This window comes from Panthera uncia (assembly GCF_023721935.1).
Source record: "Panthera uncia isolate 11264 chromosome E2 unlocalized genomic scaffold, Puncia_PCG_1.0 HiC_scaffold_19, whole genome shotgun sequence".
Lineage (NCBI taxonomy): Eukaryota > Metazoa > Chordata > Mammalia > Carnivora > Felidae > Panthera > Panthera uncia.
In genome coordinates this window covers 27,143,312-27,155,258 of record NW_026057588.1, presented here as the reverse complement: position 1 = coordinate 27,155,258, position 11,947 = coordinate 27,143,312, and the positions used below count along the sequence as shown (strand labels likewise).

Sequence of the window (11,947 nt, the reverse complement as noted above, 5' to 3'; positions counted from 1 at the left end):
TAGAGCTGTTTGGGTTTCTAGAATTTTATGCCTCCACCTTGGCGTATGCAACCGCCTCCATCTAGACTCCTACTTTGCCTTCCCTTTCTGCTTGCTAAGCAGCTACACATCCTTCAGGACTCAGCTCAAATGCATGCACTTTTGGAAACCTTGCCTACACCATCTACAACTCCCCATCCCTATAGAAGTTTTAGTTTCCTTCTCTTTGCTCTTACACCTTGCTAACATTCCATAATCCTGAGTCTTACATCTATTTATTTAACAAACATTTATGAAATCTTACTTTGTGCCAGTCATGGGGCCAGGTGCTGAGTACACAGAGGTGAATAAGAAATCATAATTATTTGTGAGTTCACTGACAAGTGTCTTATTCATTTTTCAACTTTCAAGCATCATGAATCTGTAGGATTAAATAAATACACAATGTGTTCTCTTTATATCTGTGTCCACACTCTGCTTATATCCATCGGGACTGCTTTGGAAGTGACAGAAATGTGATTCAGACTAGGTTAGTCACAAAAGGGGATATACTGGCTCATGGATTCCAGGAAAGTTTGGCCATCCAAGCTCAGGGAAGGTTTTTTTTCCCCCCCAGTAAAATTATTTCATTTAGTTTTAATATCCATTTCCAACAGCTTGAAATAAAAATTTCCATGGCCTTCAACTGAACCTTATGCCACTTTTTTAGAATGTCCTATTTTCCACTAAATAATTTCTAAACCACTCTATGTATCCAGGTTTATGTTTAACACTCAGATATGGGTTTTTGGAAGACCCACAGTCACCAGTTCCACGCAGTGGTGAACTGGGGCCTTGGGACCTAAATTTAGGAACAATGAAAACAACAAATAGTGATTTGAATGCTATTCAGAATCACTCTCTGTTTTATGTTTGAGCTTCTCTTTTCCTGTTCTTTTAATTTTCATGACCTGTAGCCTGACTTCTTTGGCATGGCGAGAAGCATGGCCACCAAGACCTCCAGCTTTGTAGCTTACAGCTTTCACCGCTGAGGAGAGATTGCTGATCTTGCTTAGCGATAGACTAAAATGTCCCAGGGAAGGATTCTGATTGGCTTAGCCCTGACCACGTGCCCAATCTGGGAGCTACCCAGCTCTAGCGGGAGATTAGAACTATAATTGACTAGGTTGCCTCTGATGTCCAATCCCAAACAACCAACTATGGCTGAAGGGGTAAAATAGTGCAGTGAGGTTCCCAGGAGGAAAGAAAGATGGTGAGCAGAAAGGCCTCGTTCTCTAAGCCACTGGTTCTAACATTCATTCAACATTCTTTGTACTCTTATTGTGTTTAAATGCGGACATGAATACTGACAGTGGAGCCCCGAGAAGGCATCAGAAAGGAAGGCATACTTAGAGTTTAATCCTTAGCGACGGGGCTGCATTTTAACAGAACGGACGGGAAATAAATGGCATTCAAGAAAGATGGACATTCAGGAGGAGGAAAAAGCAGGGCCCAAATAAGAGGATATGAAATCAACAGGGGGATCCAGAAGATCCAGAAGTTTATATATGAACAGGGTTTCTACTGCCTACGGGTCACAGCACGTAGGTTAGGAGACATGGCTATAAAGGAAGGTGGGATTGAAACTATGAAGGAATTGAATGTCAGGCTAGGGGCTCTGGACTTTATTCGGTCAATAAAGGGGAGTCTTTGAAGGTCTCAGCCCTGGGAACTGAGTGACAAGATCTAATAGCACATTGGCCACTGGGGAGGGACTTTTCAGAGAGCCTTAATGGGGGCACCTGGATGGCTCAGTCGACTGGGCATCTGACTTCGGCTCAGGTCATGATCTCTCAGCTCGAGGGTTTGAGCCCCGCGTCCAGCACAGAGCCTGGAGCTTGCTTCAGATTCTGTGTCTCCCTCTCTTCGACCCCTCCCCTGCTCACACTCTGTCTCTCTCTCTTTCAAAAATAAATAAACATTTAAACAAATTTTAAATTCAAAGAGGCTTAACGGCCAGAAAAATAAATTGGAACTCTCAGTGTCTTTTATTGTTCCCCTTTTGTTAGACACGGGTTCAGAAAAATATTCCTCCATCATTAGAAAACCGTATCATAATGGCTCTTATGATGGCACCCAACACTCAGTCTCAGAGTTGGGGGGCAATAAGGAATAGTAAGGACTGTGGCAAATTAGAGACATGTATCCCTCAGAAGGAGACAAACACCCCAACTTCATTCCTGTTTCACATGCAGGACTGCAGGCCCAGTGTTAGTAAATATTCTCAAAATATTACTAATATTAATCTAGAAAAGCTTAAAATCTAGACTTTTGCATAACATCCTGTGGGGTTTTTTTCCCCCTCACGTTGGCTCAAATTTTTAAAACATTCTATAGGCTTGGGGCGCCTGGGTGGCTCAGTCGGTTAAGCATCTGACTTCAGCTCAGGTCATGATCTCGTGGTCCGTGGGTTCGAGCCCCGCGTCGGGCTCTGTGCTGACAGCTCAGAGCCTGGAGCCTGGTTCAGATTCTGTGTCTCCCTTTCTCTCTATGCCCCTCCCCCACTCATGCTCTGTCTCTCTGTCTCAAAAATAAATAAATGTTAAAAAAATAAAATAAAATGATGCTTTCTTATAAAAAAAAAAAAAACATTCTATAGGCTAAACGAAACACGTCTGTGGACCCAATTTGTCCCAAGGGCCATCAGTTTCAGACCCCTGGATTCGCGCTGATCCAGAATAAATATTGATCTGGATCTCTGGATACCTTTACTGTCTGACCCTTCTATAATTTCCACTAGAGGATTCAAAAAGGAGAGCAAGGAAAAAGGATGTCGTGGGCAAGAAGGGATTCGAAGAGCTGAAGTTTCTCACGTGAAATAAATAGATTAGAATAAAGACAAAAGAGATATGTAGAAAGCTCATAAAGCCATGGATGGTTTTAAGCTTTTATTTGATTGCAGTTAGTTAACATAGAGTGTGAAATTAGTTGCAGGTGTGCAGTATAGTAATTCACAAGTTTCATCACCCAGTGGTCACCAGGACAAGTGCCCTCCTTAATCCCTGCCACCTTTTTCACCCATCTCCCACCCACCTCCCGTCTGGTAACCATCTGTTCTCTACAGTTAAAAGTCTGTTTCTTCTCTTTCTTTCTTTCTTTCTTTCTGAGAGAGAGGGAGAGCACAAGAGGGGAGGGACAGAGAGAGAGAGGGAGACACAGAATCCGAGGCAGGCTCCAGGCTCCGAGCTGTCAGCACAGAGCCCAAGGCGGGGCTCGAACCCGCAAACCGTGAGATCATGACCCGACCCGAAATCGGATGCTTAAATGACCGAGCCACCCAGACTCCCCTAAAAGTCAGTTTCTTGATTTGTCTCTCTCACTCTCTCATATCGTTTTTCCCTTTGCTTGCTTGTTTTGTTTCTTAAATTCCACATATGAGCGAAATCATATGGTATTTGTCTTTTTCTGATTGACTTCTTTCATTCAGCAGAATACTCTCTACCTCCATCCATGTGGTTGCAACCACACGTTTGCACCTTGACCCTTAAGCTAGGAGTCTGATGTTTAATTCTCGATGACATTTTTCATTGATGTTACTGGGAAAATACAAAAGAAAAAGAAAAAGAGACTGAGGTCCAGTGAAATGGAATGAACTCGGGCTTTGGAGTTTGAGAAATCTGGATTAAAATGACTGATTTTGATAAGAACATTTATCACAGGGGCGCCTGGGTGGCTCAGTCTGTGAAGCACCTGACTCCGGCTCAGGTCACCATCTCCCAGTTCGTGGGTTCGAACCCCTTGTCGGGCTCTGTGCTGACAGCTCGGAGCCTGGAGCCTGCTCCGGATTCTGTGTCGCCCTCTCTCTCTGCCCCTCCCCCACTCATGCTCTGTCTCTCTCTCTCTCAAAATAAATAAACATTAAAAAAGAAAAGAACATTTATCACAAAGCTTACAAGCTTGTATCATTTACCTATTGCTAAGTGACACCGAATGACACACAACTACAAAAATATCAGCATCATGCAACAATAAGCATTTATTGTTTATCCACTCAAGTTCGCTGAGCTTGGTCGGGCTCATGCTTCTTTGAGTTTACTCTGTTCGGTACATCTCTCATCACGCTCTTTCCACGAGCAGCCTACCATGCCCACGACCTTCTCACGGTGATGACAGAGGTACAGGAGAGCAGACGGAAACATGCAAGGCTTCTTGAAACGTTGGCTCGCCCCTGGCGTACCTTCACCTCTTTTAATTAGCCAAAGTCTGGCAGAGGGCACGCCTAGGGACAGATGTAAAGAATATTTGCAGTCTACCATACATACCCCAAACTGGAAACAGCTCAGATGTCAACCAACCTAGTGCGGACGAATAAATCAGGATACAGCCCCCAAATGGAATATACTGTAGGAATAAAGAGGAGGAACGTGCCATGGCTTCACTCAGCAATGTGGATGAATCTTATCAGCCTAGTACCAAAGAAAAGGAGAAAACACAAATGAATAAATACAGTACGCACCTATCTTGTAAAGTTCAAAAAGAAGGAAAGCTTGGGGCACCTGGGTGGCTCAGTTGGTTAAGGGTCCAACTTCGGCTCAGGTCACGATCTCATGGTTCGTGAGTTCAAGCCCCGCGTCGGGCTCGGTGCTGACAGCTCAGAGGTTGGAGCCTGCTTCGGGTTCTGGGCCTCCCTCTCTCTCTGCCCCTCTCCCACTTCCTCATTTTTTCTTTCTCTTTCAAAAATGAATAAATTAAAAAAAAAAAGAAGCAAACTCAACTATATCATTTATAGATACTCACATAGGTGGCAAAAACATAAAACAAAGGAAGAAAATAGTGATCAGAAAAGTCAGAATGGTGGCTAGTCTCTTCTAGGTGTCCTGGTCAGAAAGGAACAAAAGAGGGATGCAGATTTCTCTCTCTTGACCTGGACTGTACTTACACAGGCAGCTGCTTTGTGATGATTTGTTCAACTGTGCATTTATAGTTAAATTTTTTTTTCTGTATGACTGTTTTTATTTCCTTGTAGTTGGCTTTTTTAAAGTTCAGTCCTAGCTCAAAATGAAAAACTACGAATTACGGATGAAAACCGTCCACTTTTGCTTCTTTTCAGCGATGGGATGATCTACGCGTCACAACCTCCATTGTCTCTTCGGTGACATCAAGGGAACAACAGTCCCCACTCAGGCCTGTCCTGGGAAGTAGATGAGACAGTGCACAGGAGAGGGTTTTTCCTTCATACTAAATAAATAGTTGCAGAGAAGGAAAATATGTCTTCGACACCAGAAACAGGAGAGGAAGACTCCATCCTGTTCCCTGGAGGTGTTTCTCGCGTGTTCTCGTTGCTTGAAGAAGAAAAACACAAAAAGGCAGAGGAGGGACTTACACTCAAGTCTACATGATTCAAGGGGAGGAGCCCCAAGAACCCAGAACCCAGCCCAAGATGAGCCACCAGACAGCGTGGGAGCCCCTGGTACATTTGGGAAGCCCACCTGAATACGGGGTGCTTGAATGATTTCTCAAGCTCACCGTCGCTACTCTTCACGTGTGAAGAAAACGAACTTCTTGGTCCATAATTCCACCGAAGACTCTCGGAGGTGGGGGGGGGGGGCACTTGACACAGTGCTCCTGCCTGACCGCCAGATGGGTCCTCATGGGAGGTCTGTCCCCCAGAGCAAATGGTTATCTTTAGACCCATCCTTCATTTCCCCTCTTATCAGCAGAGGAATGTGGGGAGGCTGTCCGCATTCGCTGGGTAGGCACTTGGGACTTTGTGAGGGTGAGCGCGTCAGAATGGGGGGCTTGCAGGCCTCCAGCACATTCTCAAGGTAGGTGAGTGAGACCTGCCACAGTGGAATTCTCTGGGCCAGAAGAAAGCGTGAGCCCCTGAGACCGCACAGATACTATTAGAAAGAACTAGGACTTTTGAGGCCTTGCTGTTTGCAAACACGGCCTTAAGAGCTTTACACCAACGACCTCACCAATCCTCAGCCAACACTTTCAGCCAGCAACCAGGTACTATTCCTCCCACCCCCCCCCCCCCCCGCCACCACCACCACCCGCCTTTAACTTAAGAGAAAGTGAGGCAGGGAGAGATGGTATTTGAGCCTGAAGTGACAGGCAAAATGGGGCAAGATGGCGCTGACAGGTGTGCCCGCGTGGTGGGTAAGATGGCGCTGACACGTGTGCCCGCGTGGTGGGCAAGATGGCGCTGACACGTGTGCCCTCGTGGTGGGCAAGATGGCGCTGACACGTGTGCCCACGTGGTGGGCAGCCTTGATCTGAGCAGCGCTGAGAGAGGGTAGGGGGCAACGTGGGTACAGAATGGTGCCTGTGACCATCTTTCCAGACCTTTGCTCAGTGCCTTCGTTCCTTCTCAGACATCACACACACACACACACACACACACACACACACACTTTCGGATTTAAGTGGAAAACCCATTCCGAAACCAACCACACAGAAGCCAGTCTTTGCTTCCCCACCATTTCAGATCTTTTGCTCCAACACGTAGGGTCTTGGGCACAGAAACTAGAGAAATCGACAGGCCGCCTTTGCAGCCAGCCAAGGTCACTGTACCGTTTTCTGGCCTCTTTGGGCTCATGAGTTGCATTTCATCTGCTCTGGAAGTTGCCCTTTCTTGCTAGAGAGAGAGTTGTGGCAATAATCACTGAGAACAGGTACAGCCCTCCTGAGCTCCTTTCCCACCCCTCCCCCAGCCCTGCCACAGCTGTGGGGGCCTGGTCCTCTCTACTTTATAGAGAAGGGGAATTCCAAGGAGAACGTCGGGCTGGTTTATTTTTAATTGTTGACCTCCAAGCCCTTCTGTTTGCATCTGTTTATTAAATTGCGAGCTCAGCTGTGAAATGCCCTTTATGATGTTGTTTTATTGGTGGGCCATTCAGGGACCCAGCGCCACACAAACAGGATAAATATTTTTCTTTGCAGCACACACCCCACGTCGGGGTCCACGGAACAAGGGAAGCGAGGATCGTTTGTTTACGAGCTCTGATTCATTCATTACTTGGCGAGGAGCTGTAAAATGTAAATCTCACATTCCGCAGGACAATCCCTGCGCCAGCTTGAGCTCATTTGGAGGTGTGATGTTCCACTCAAAAGGAGGCTGTTAATTTTATTGACCAAATTTGGAAAGTGGGAGCTCCGAAATTAAATAGAGCCTTTGGAAAAGAAATGAACGTTTAGACCTGGAGAGTGGTGGTCACATGGTTTGGGGTTTCTGTCCCCCACCCCCAGCCACGCCCCCACCCCCGGAAGGAAACTTCAAATACCCATGCTGTTTGCAGAAACCTTGAAATTGCTGCCTGCCTCATCTTCTAGTTTCAAAAGATTTGATCGCTCCGTGATGGGTTTGTCAGTATTAATTATAGCAACCTTTATGGAGCGCTTAGTTCCCTGCTTTAAATATATCATCTTGGGTAATTCACACAGGCACCCTCAGGGGTTTGTGCTGTTGGTGCCCGGGTGATACAGCCTGGAAACCGAAGCTCGGCGTGGAGAAGGCGTTTGCCGTGGGGCCCCCCGAGCTGAGACTCAGAATCAGATCTGCTCCGGGACTCGGGCGCCGCTCTCCTGCTCTCTGTTTGCCATCTCTGTGTCACTAAAAAGCTGGGTTTCCTGGTGCTTTAGAAACAACCTAAGTTCCCAGCAGTTACTAAGCAGCTACGGGCTGCAAATTCTCTCCGTTTGCTCCATACTCAGAACAAAAAAGCGATCTGACTTGCCCAAAGATGTCAAGAGCCACACTCTATCCTCGCTGCCGGCCTGCCCCCCGGAGTCAGGCACAGGGTCCAAAAAGAAGAAATGCCTTTAACTCCAAAGGTCACCCTTGGAGCTCCTTGGGCCCCACTGCACTCTTCTCTAAGCCTGGCAGGAAAGGGTAAATTGAAACCGAACGAGCCAGAGTTGCGCACTCAGTCTTAGATGGCAAGGTGCATTCGGGGCTCAACTGGGGTGTTTACCCACAGAATGAGTGGGCCCATGTCAATATTTGGACTTGGAGAAGGCCCAGTTTATAATTGTACAGACTTGCCTCTGAATTGGGCTTTGAAACATCCATTTGCCATGATCCTTCAAGGCCTCATTCTTTTGGTAGGGGGAGGCTATTTAGGGAGATTTTCTTTAGAAAGGTTGCTGGGGGCCGGCAGAGAAAAAGGAAGACAAGTTCAGGATGTGATATGAAAATTCACAATGTGGTTTGTAAAAAAAAAAAAAAAAAAAAATGTAAACCATGCCACAAAAGCTCTCCCATCAAGAGATGTTATTGTTGGTCGAACGGTAGCAACCATCTGGGTCTCTTTTAATGGCTAGGGGCCCTTCTGTGGATGGTACAGATGCTTCTTTTGTGATTGGTGCGATCTTGTAAATAGTTAAAATATTTACCAAGGCACCTCCGAGCTGGAGCTATCCCATTTTATTATTTATACCTTTTCAGAAGGACAAAAATGGAGGTGTCCACTAAACGTGATGGATTAGGTTTATAAACAGCCATTATGGCCGTCAACCATCGAATGTCAGCTTCTCCTTTGTGTCTGTGCATTTCTAAGCTAACCAGTGATCCATGCATAAGATAGGAGGTTAAGAATGCGCGGAGAAAAGGCGTGTTGGCTCCAAGCAAGATGTATCTTCTGCTGATTAGAAATACAGCTGTAGAAAGTGAGGGGGACCCTGGGCAGGAGGCGAGCAAAAAGGGACGTGCGTGTGCACGTGTGTGTGCGTGTGTATGTGTATGCGTGTGCGCGCGCGCGTGTGCAGGAAGAAGAAAGGGAGCTGAGAAGTGCCGAAGTGACTGCAACCTGACACGCCGCATTTGGGTTCTCACCATTTGAGACTGGAAACCTGCAAGACCTCTACCTGCCAGCACCCTTCAGCTGTTTCCTTAAGTGACTGCAGCTGGCTTTTGTTTTCCCAAGATAAAAATCAGGAAATGCAAAAATTAAATAGGATTTGAGAAGAAAGAGGATGGGCCCTCCTGGGAAAGAAAGGAAGGAGCGAGCCAGCAGGTACCGAGACTTTGCCGGCAGAGGGAGAGCCCCTCTCGTCTCGTGGTAATTAAGGAAAACAGCTTAAAACGGGGCGGGGGCCGCCTGTGTCGCAGATGACCTGTGCCCTGCCTAGACGCTTAACTGGACTGCCTCACCCCCAAAAGTCAGACCAAAACTGCTGGCTACAGTTGGATTTAGGAAAAGGGGATCTTTTTCAGTCAAACTATTCAGAATTCGTAACAGGATACTTTGTCAGTGTAATTAATGGGAGGAAACAAAGTTAACTTTTCTTGCAGGTAAAGGGGGTAAATGCAAATTATATTATTGTTGGCCCGTGATTGCTGCCCGTGTGTTGGGAACAGTTTCTGCCAAAGAGTGGCTTCCATTATATTTTTTACTCTGAAATCCCGGCTCCTTTAATTTCTCAGAGTTCGTCACCGATTTCCTGCCACGCTACAAACAACGCTGGCAACTTTGTGCCTGGATGGCTGGGAGGGAAGCTTAGAATTAAAAGGCAGAGGAGCTCATGCTTGCTTTAGAAAGGGACAGGCTCCGTGCTGCTGAAACAGCACGGAGCCACTCCAAATGTAGATTAGAAATAGAATTTAGGTACAATATTTCCTAGCCGTCTCCTGTAGGACTTAATTAAGAAATTGTGACCTCAGTTACTGATTTATTTACTTATTCATTCATTTATTGGGGGGAACTTGGATGAGAACTTACTGATGGAACGAATATTAAATTCTATGTCACCGCGGCTTTGCAAATCAAAGAAAACAACCACTTGGAAAGCAGTAAGAACCTAACGCACTTCCTCCTCAGATGAGTCAGCAAGGGACTACTCCATCCTGAGGGTCCCTCCTTGGGTGTTGTTTTACCACCTCCTAGAGCAATATCACACACACACACACACACACACACACACACACACACAATTTTCTAAAGAGCTTTCTCACTTAGCCGACCCTACTCACTCGCAGGCCCAGTGGATGATGATCTGACTCAGTGGGAAACATTGTCTATAAACCGGACTCTCTTAATAAACCTCCTTTAAGACAGTAATTTTACCACGTCTCATGGATTATAAGTAATACTAATAATTTTTATCAGCCTCCCCTCACATAACACTCACAAAAGCCTAGCCGGGCTCGTCCGGTGGTTCCCTTGGCAAATTCTGAAACACAAATACGCTCCCTCCTGTGTTGGATTCCTCCTCCCCTGAATCTCACCCATTCATGAGTGAATTAGAACTTTCAGTAACTCAGAAAAAAGTTAACAAAGCAAAAAGAACTTGGAATGTTTCAAGCAATTGTCCCAAACGGTTCAACCATTTGGCTAAACATTCTACATGTTTATACAAAAATGAAAGGCATGTATGTTATAAATCACATAGTTCATAGGACCCATCAACACAGCCCAGATGTACAGAAGCCACTAATTGTATCCCTCCCACAGCCCTTGCTCTCCTAACGCACACACTCATGCACACACACACACAAACACACACACGGGCACACACGAGCTAAAATACTACATTTAAGTCTGAAAAAAAACACAAAACTTCCAAAAGGCTTATTCTTCTGTTCTTTTGGGCAGCCATGGACAGCTACTTTGAGAATGGTTCTAATTATCTTTATAAGAAATAGGAGACTTGTATTCTCATTGACATCCCCCCCCCCCTTCCATCTACTCTGGAGCTTTAGAATATTCCTGTGAGAAACCAGCTCCAGAAACCGTGCTGACCTCTCTCCACGTTAGGGATGTAGGGCAGCCAACCAAAACACCAGCGAGGAAAATCCCCAAGTAGGGCTAGCTGATTTAACAAACAAAAATACAAGATACTCAGTTAAGTTTGAATTTCAGATAATCAATAAAAACGTTTTTAGTATAAGTATGTCCCCATGTGATATTTGAGATGTACTTATACCTAATGGGCAAACCTACCCCGGGAGAGCCTGAGACCAGATATAAAACACCTAGACCTAGGAAGAGGTCTGGAGCCTCGTAACTGACCCCAAGAATCTTACTTCTTAGTGATTTTAAATAAGAAAGAGGGTACTGAGTGAGGTCACAAATGTCCAGGTGTCTCGACGACACAAAACAACTCCCGGAGGGAAGTATCTTGGTGCAGGGCAGCAGGGCAGACCTATACCCCCAGAAGCTGTCACCAGCAACTAACCAGGGTGAACATCTAATCTAACGTATGAATTCACTATTCCTCCCTGCAGCCCAATGTGGTAGAGCTTTGATTATGCCCATTTTACAGACGAGGCAACCGAGGTGCAGTTTCCAGGGCCACACGGCCGCAGAACAGAGATTTTGACCCAGACAGCCTGGCTCCAGATCCGATGCTTAAAATAAAATGATACCAAACCATAACATAAACAATTTAATTTTCAAAAGGATCTAAAACCCTACGCATATGCTAAAATTAAAATGGCTGCTTCCTCATTCCCACCCCCCATCCCTGCCTCTGCCCCTGCTTTGTTACTGTCCCCGCCCGGGCTTGGCCTGCCCAGGGAGGAGTCCAGGGGAGGAAAGACGGCGCGGAGGAACATGTGTGAGCCACAGAGAAGAGCAGGACAATGGATGGCCCCAGCAGTACCCTGCCAGAGGCCCCCGCCCCCACCCCACCCCATTTCTCCCAACCTACAGGGGCAAACAGCATGGAAAGGAGTGTGACTGCAGGGCCCAAATGAGGATCTCTGGCAAAAACTTTTTCTAATTTAAAGACCACCCAGGTGTATGCTGGCCTGTCCCCATTTTAGGGTCTCTGCCTCTTGCTTTCCAGCAAGAAAAGAAACAGATGTGATGCCCATTCATGCCTAATGGAGACAGAGGGGAGGGAGGATCTGAGGGGTGGGGGGAGTTCAGGGCTGTCTTTGGCCTGCAAATTCAAATGTGGTCTTAAAGGACAGGGATATTAACTTCACAGGGTTTAAGCCCATGGCTGTCACCTGTCAACTCCAAGGCTGGCACGTAGTAGGCGA

At 46.3% G+C, this 11,947-nt stretch overlaps 1 long non-coding RNA gene across 2 annotated transcripts; it reads right to left on the bottom strand.

Annotated features, from left to right (window-relative positions):
- Nucleotides 1–3,970: 3,970 nt before the first annotated feature.
- On the bottom strand, nucleotides 3,971–10,197 carry LOC125915813 (uncharacterized). 2 transcript variants are annotated; one of them, XR_007455755.1, is made up of 4 exons: nucleotides 10,090–10,197; nucleotides 4,898–5,300; nucleotides 4,314–4,424; nucleotides 3,971–4,237 (listed from the first exon to the last, which is right to left on the bottom strand). It is a non-coding gene; the product is annotated as an uncharacterized LOC125915813 (long non-coding RNA). The 2 variants fall into 2 exon arrangements; XR_007455754.1 differs by lacking the exon at nucleotides 4,898–5,300.
- Nucleotides 10,198–11,947: the final 1,750 nt, after the last annotated feature.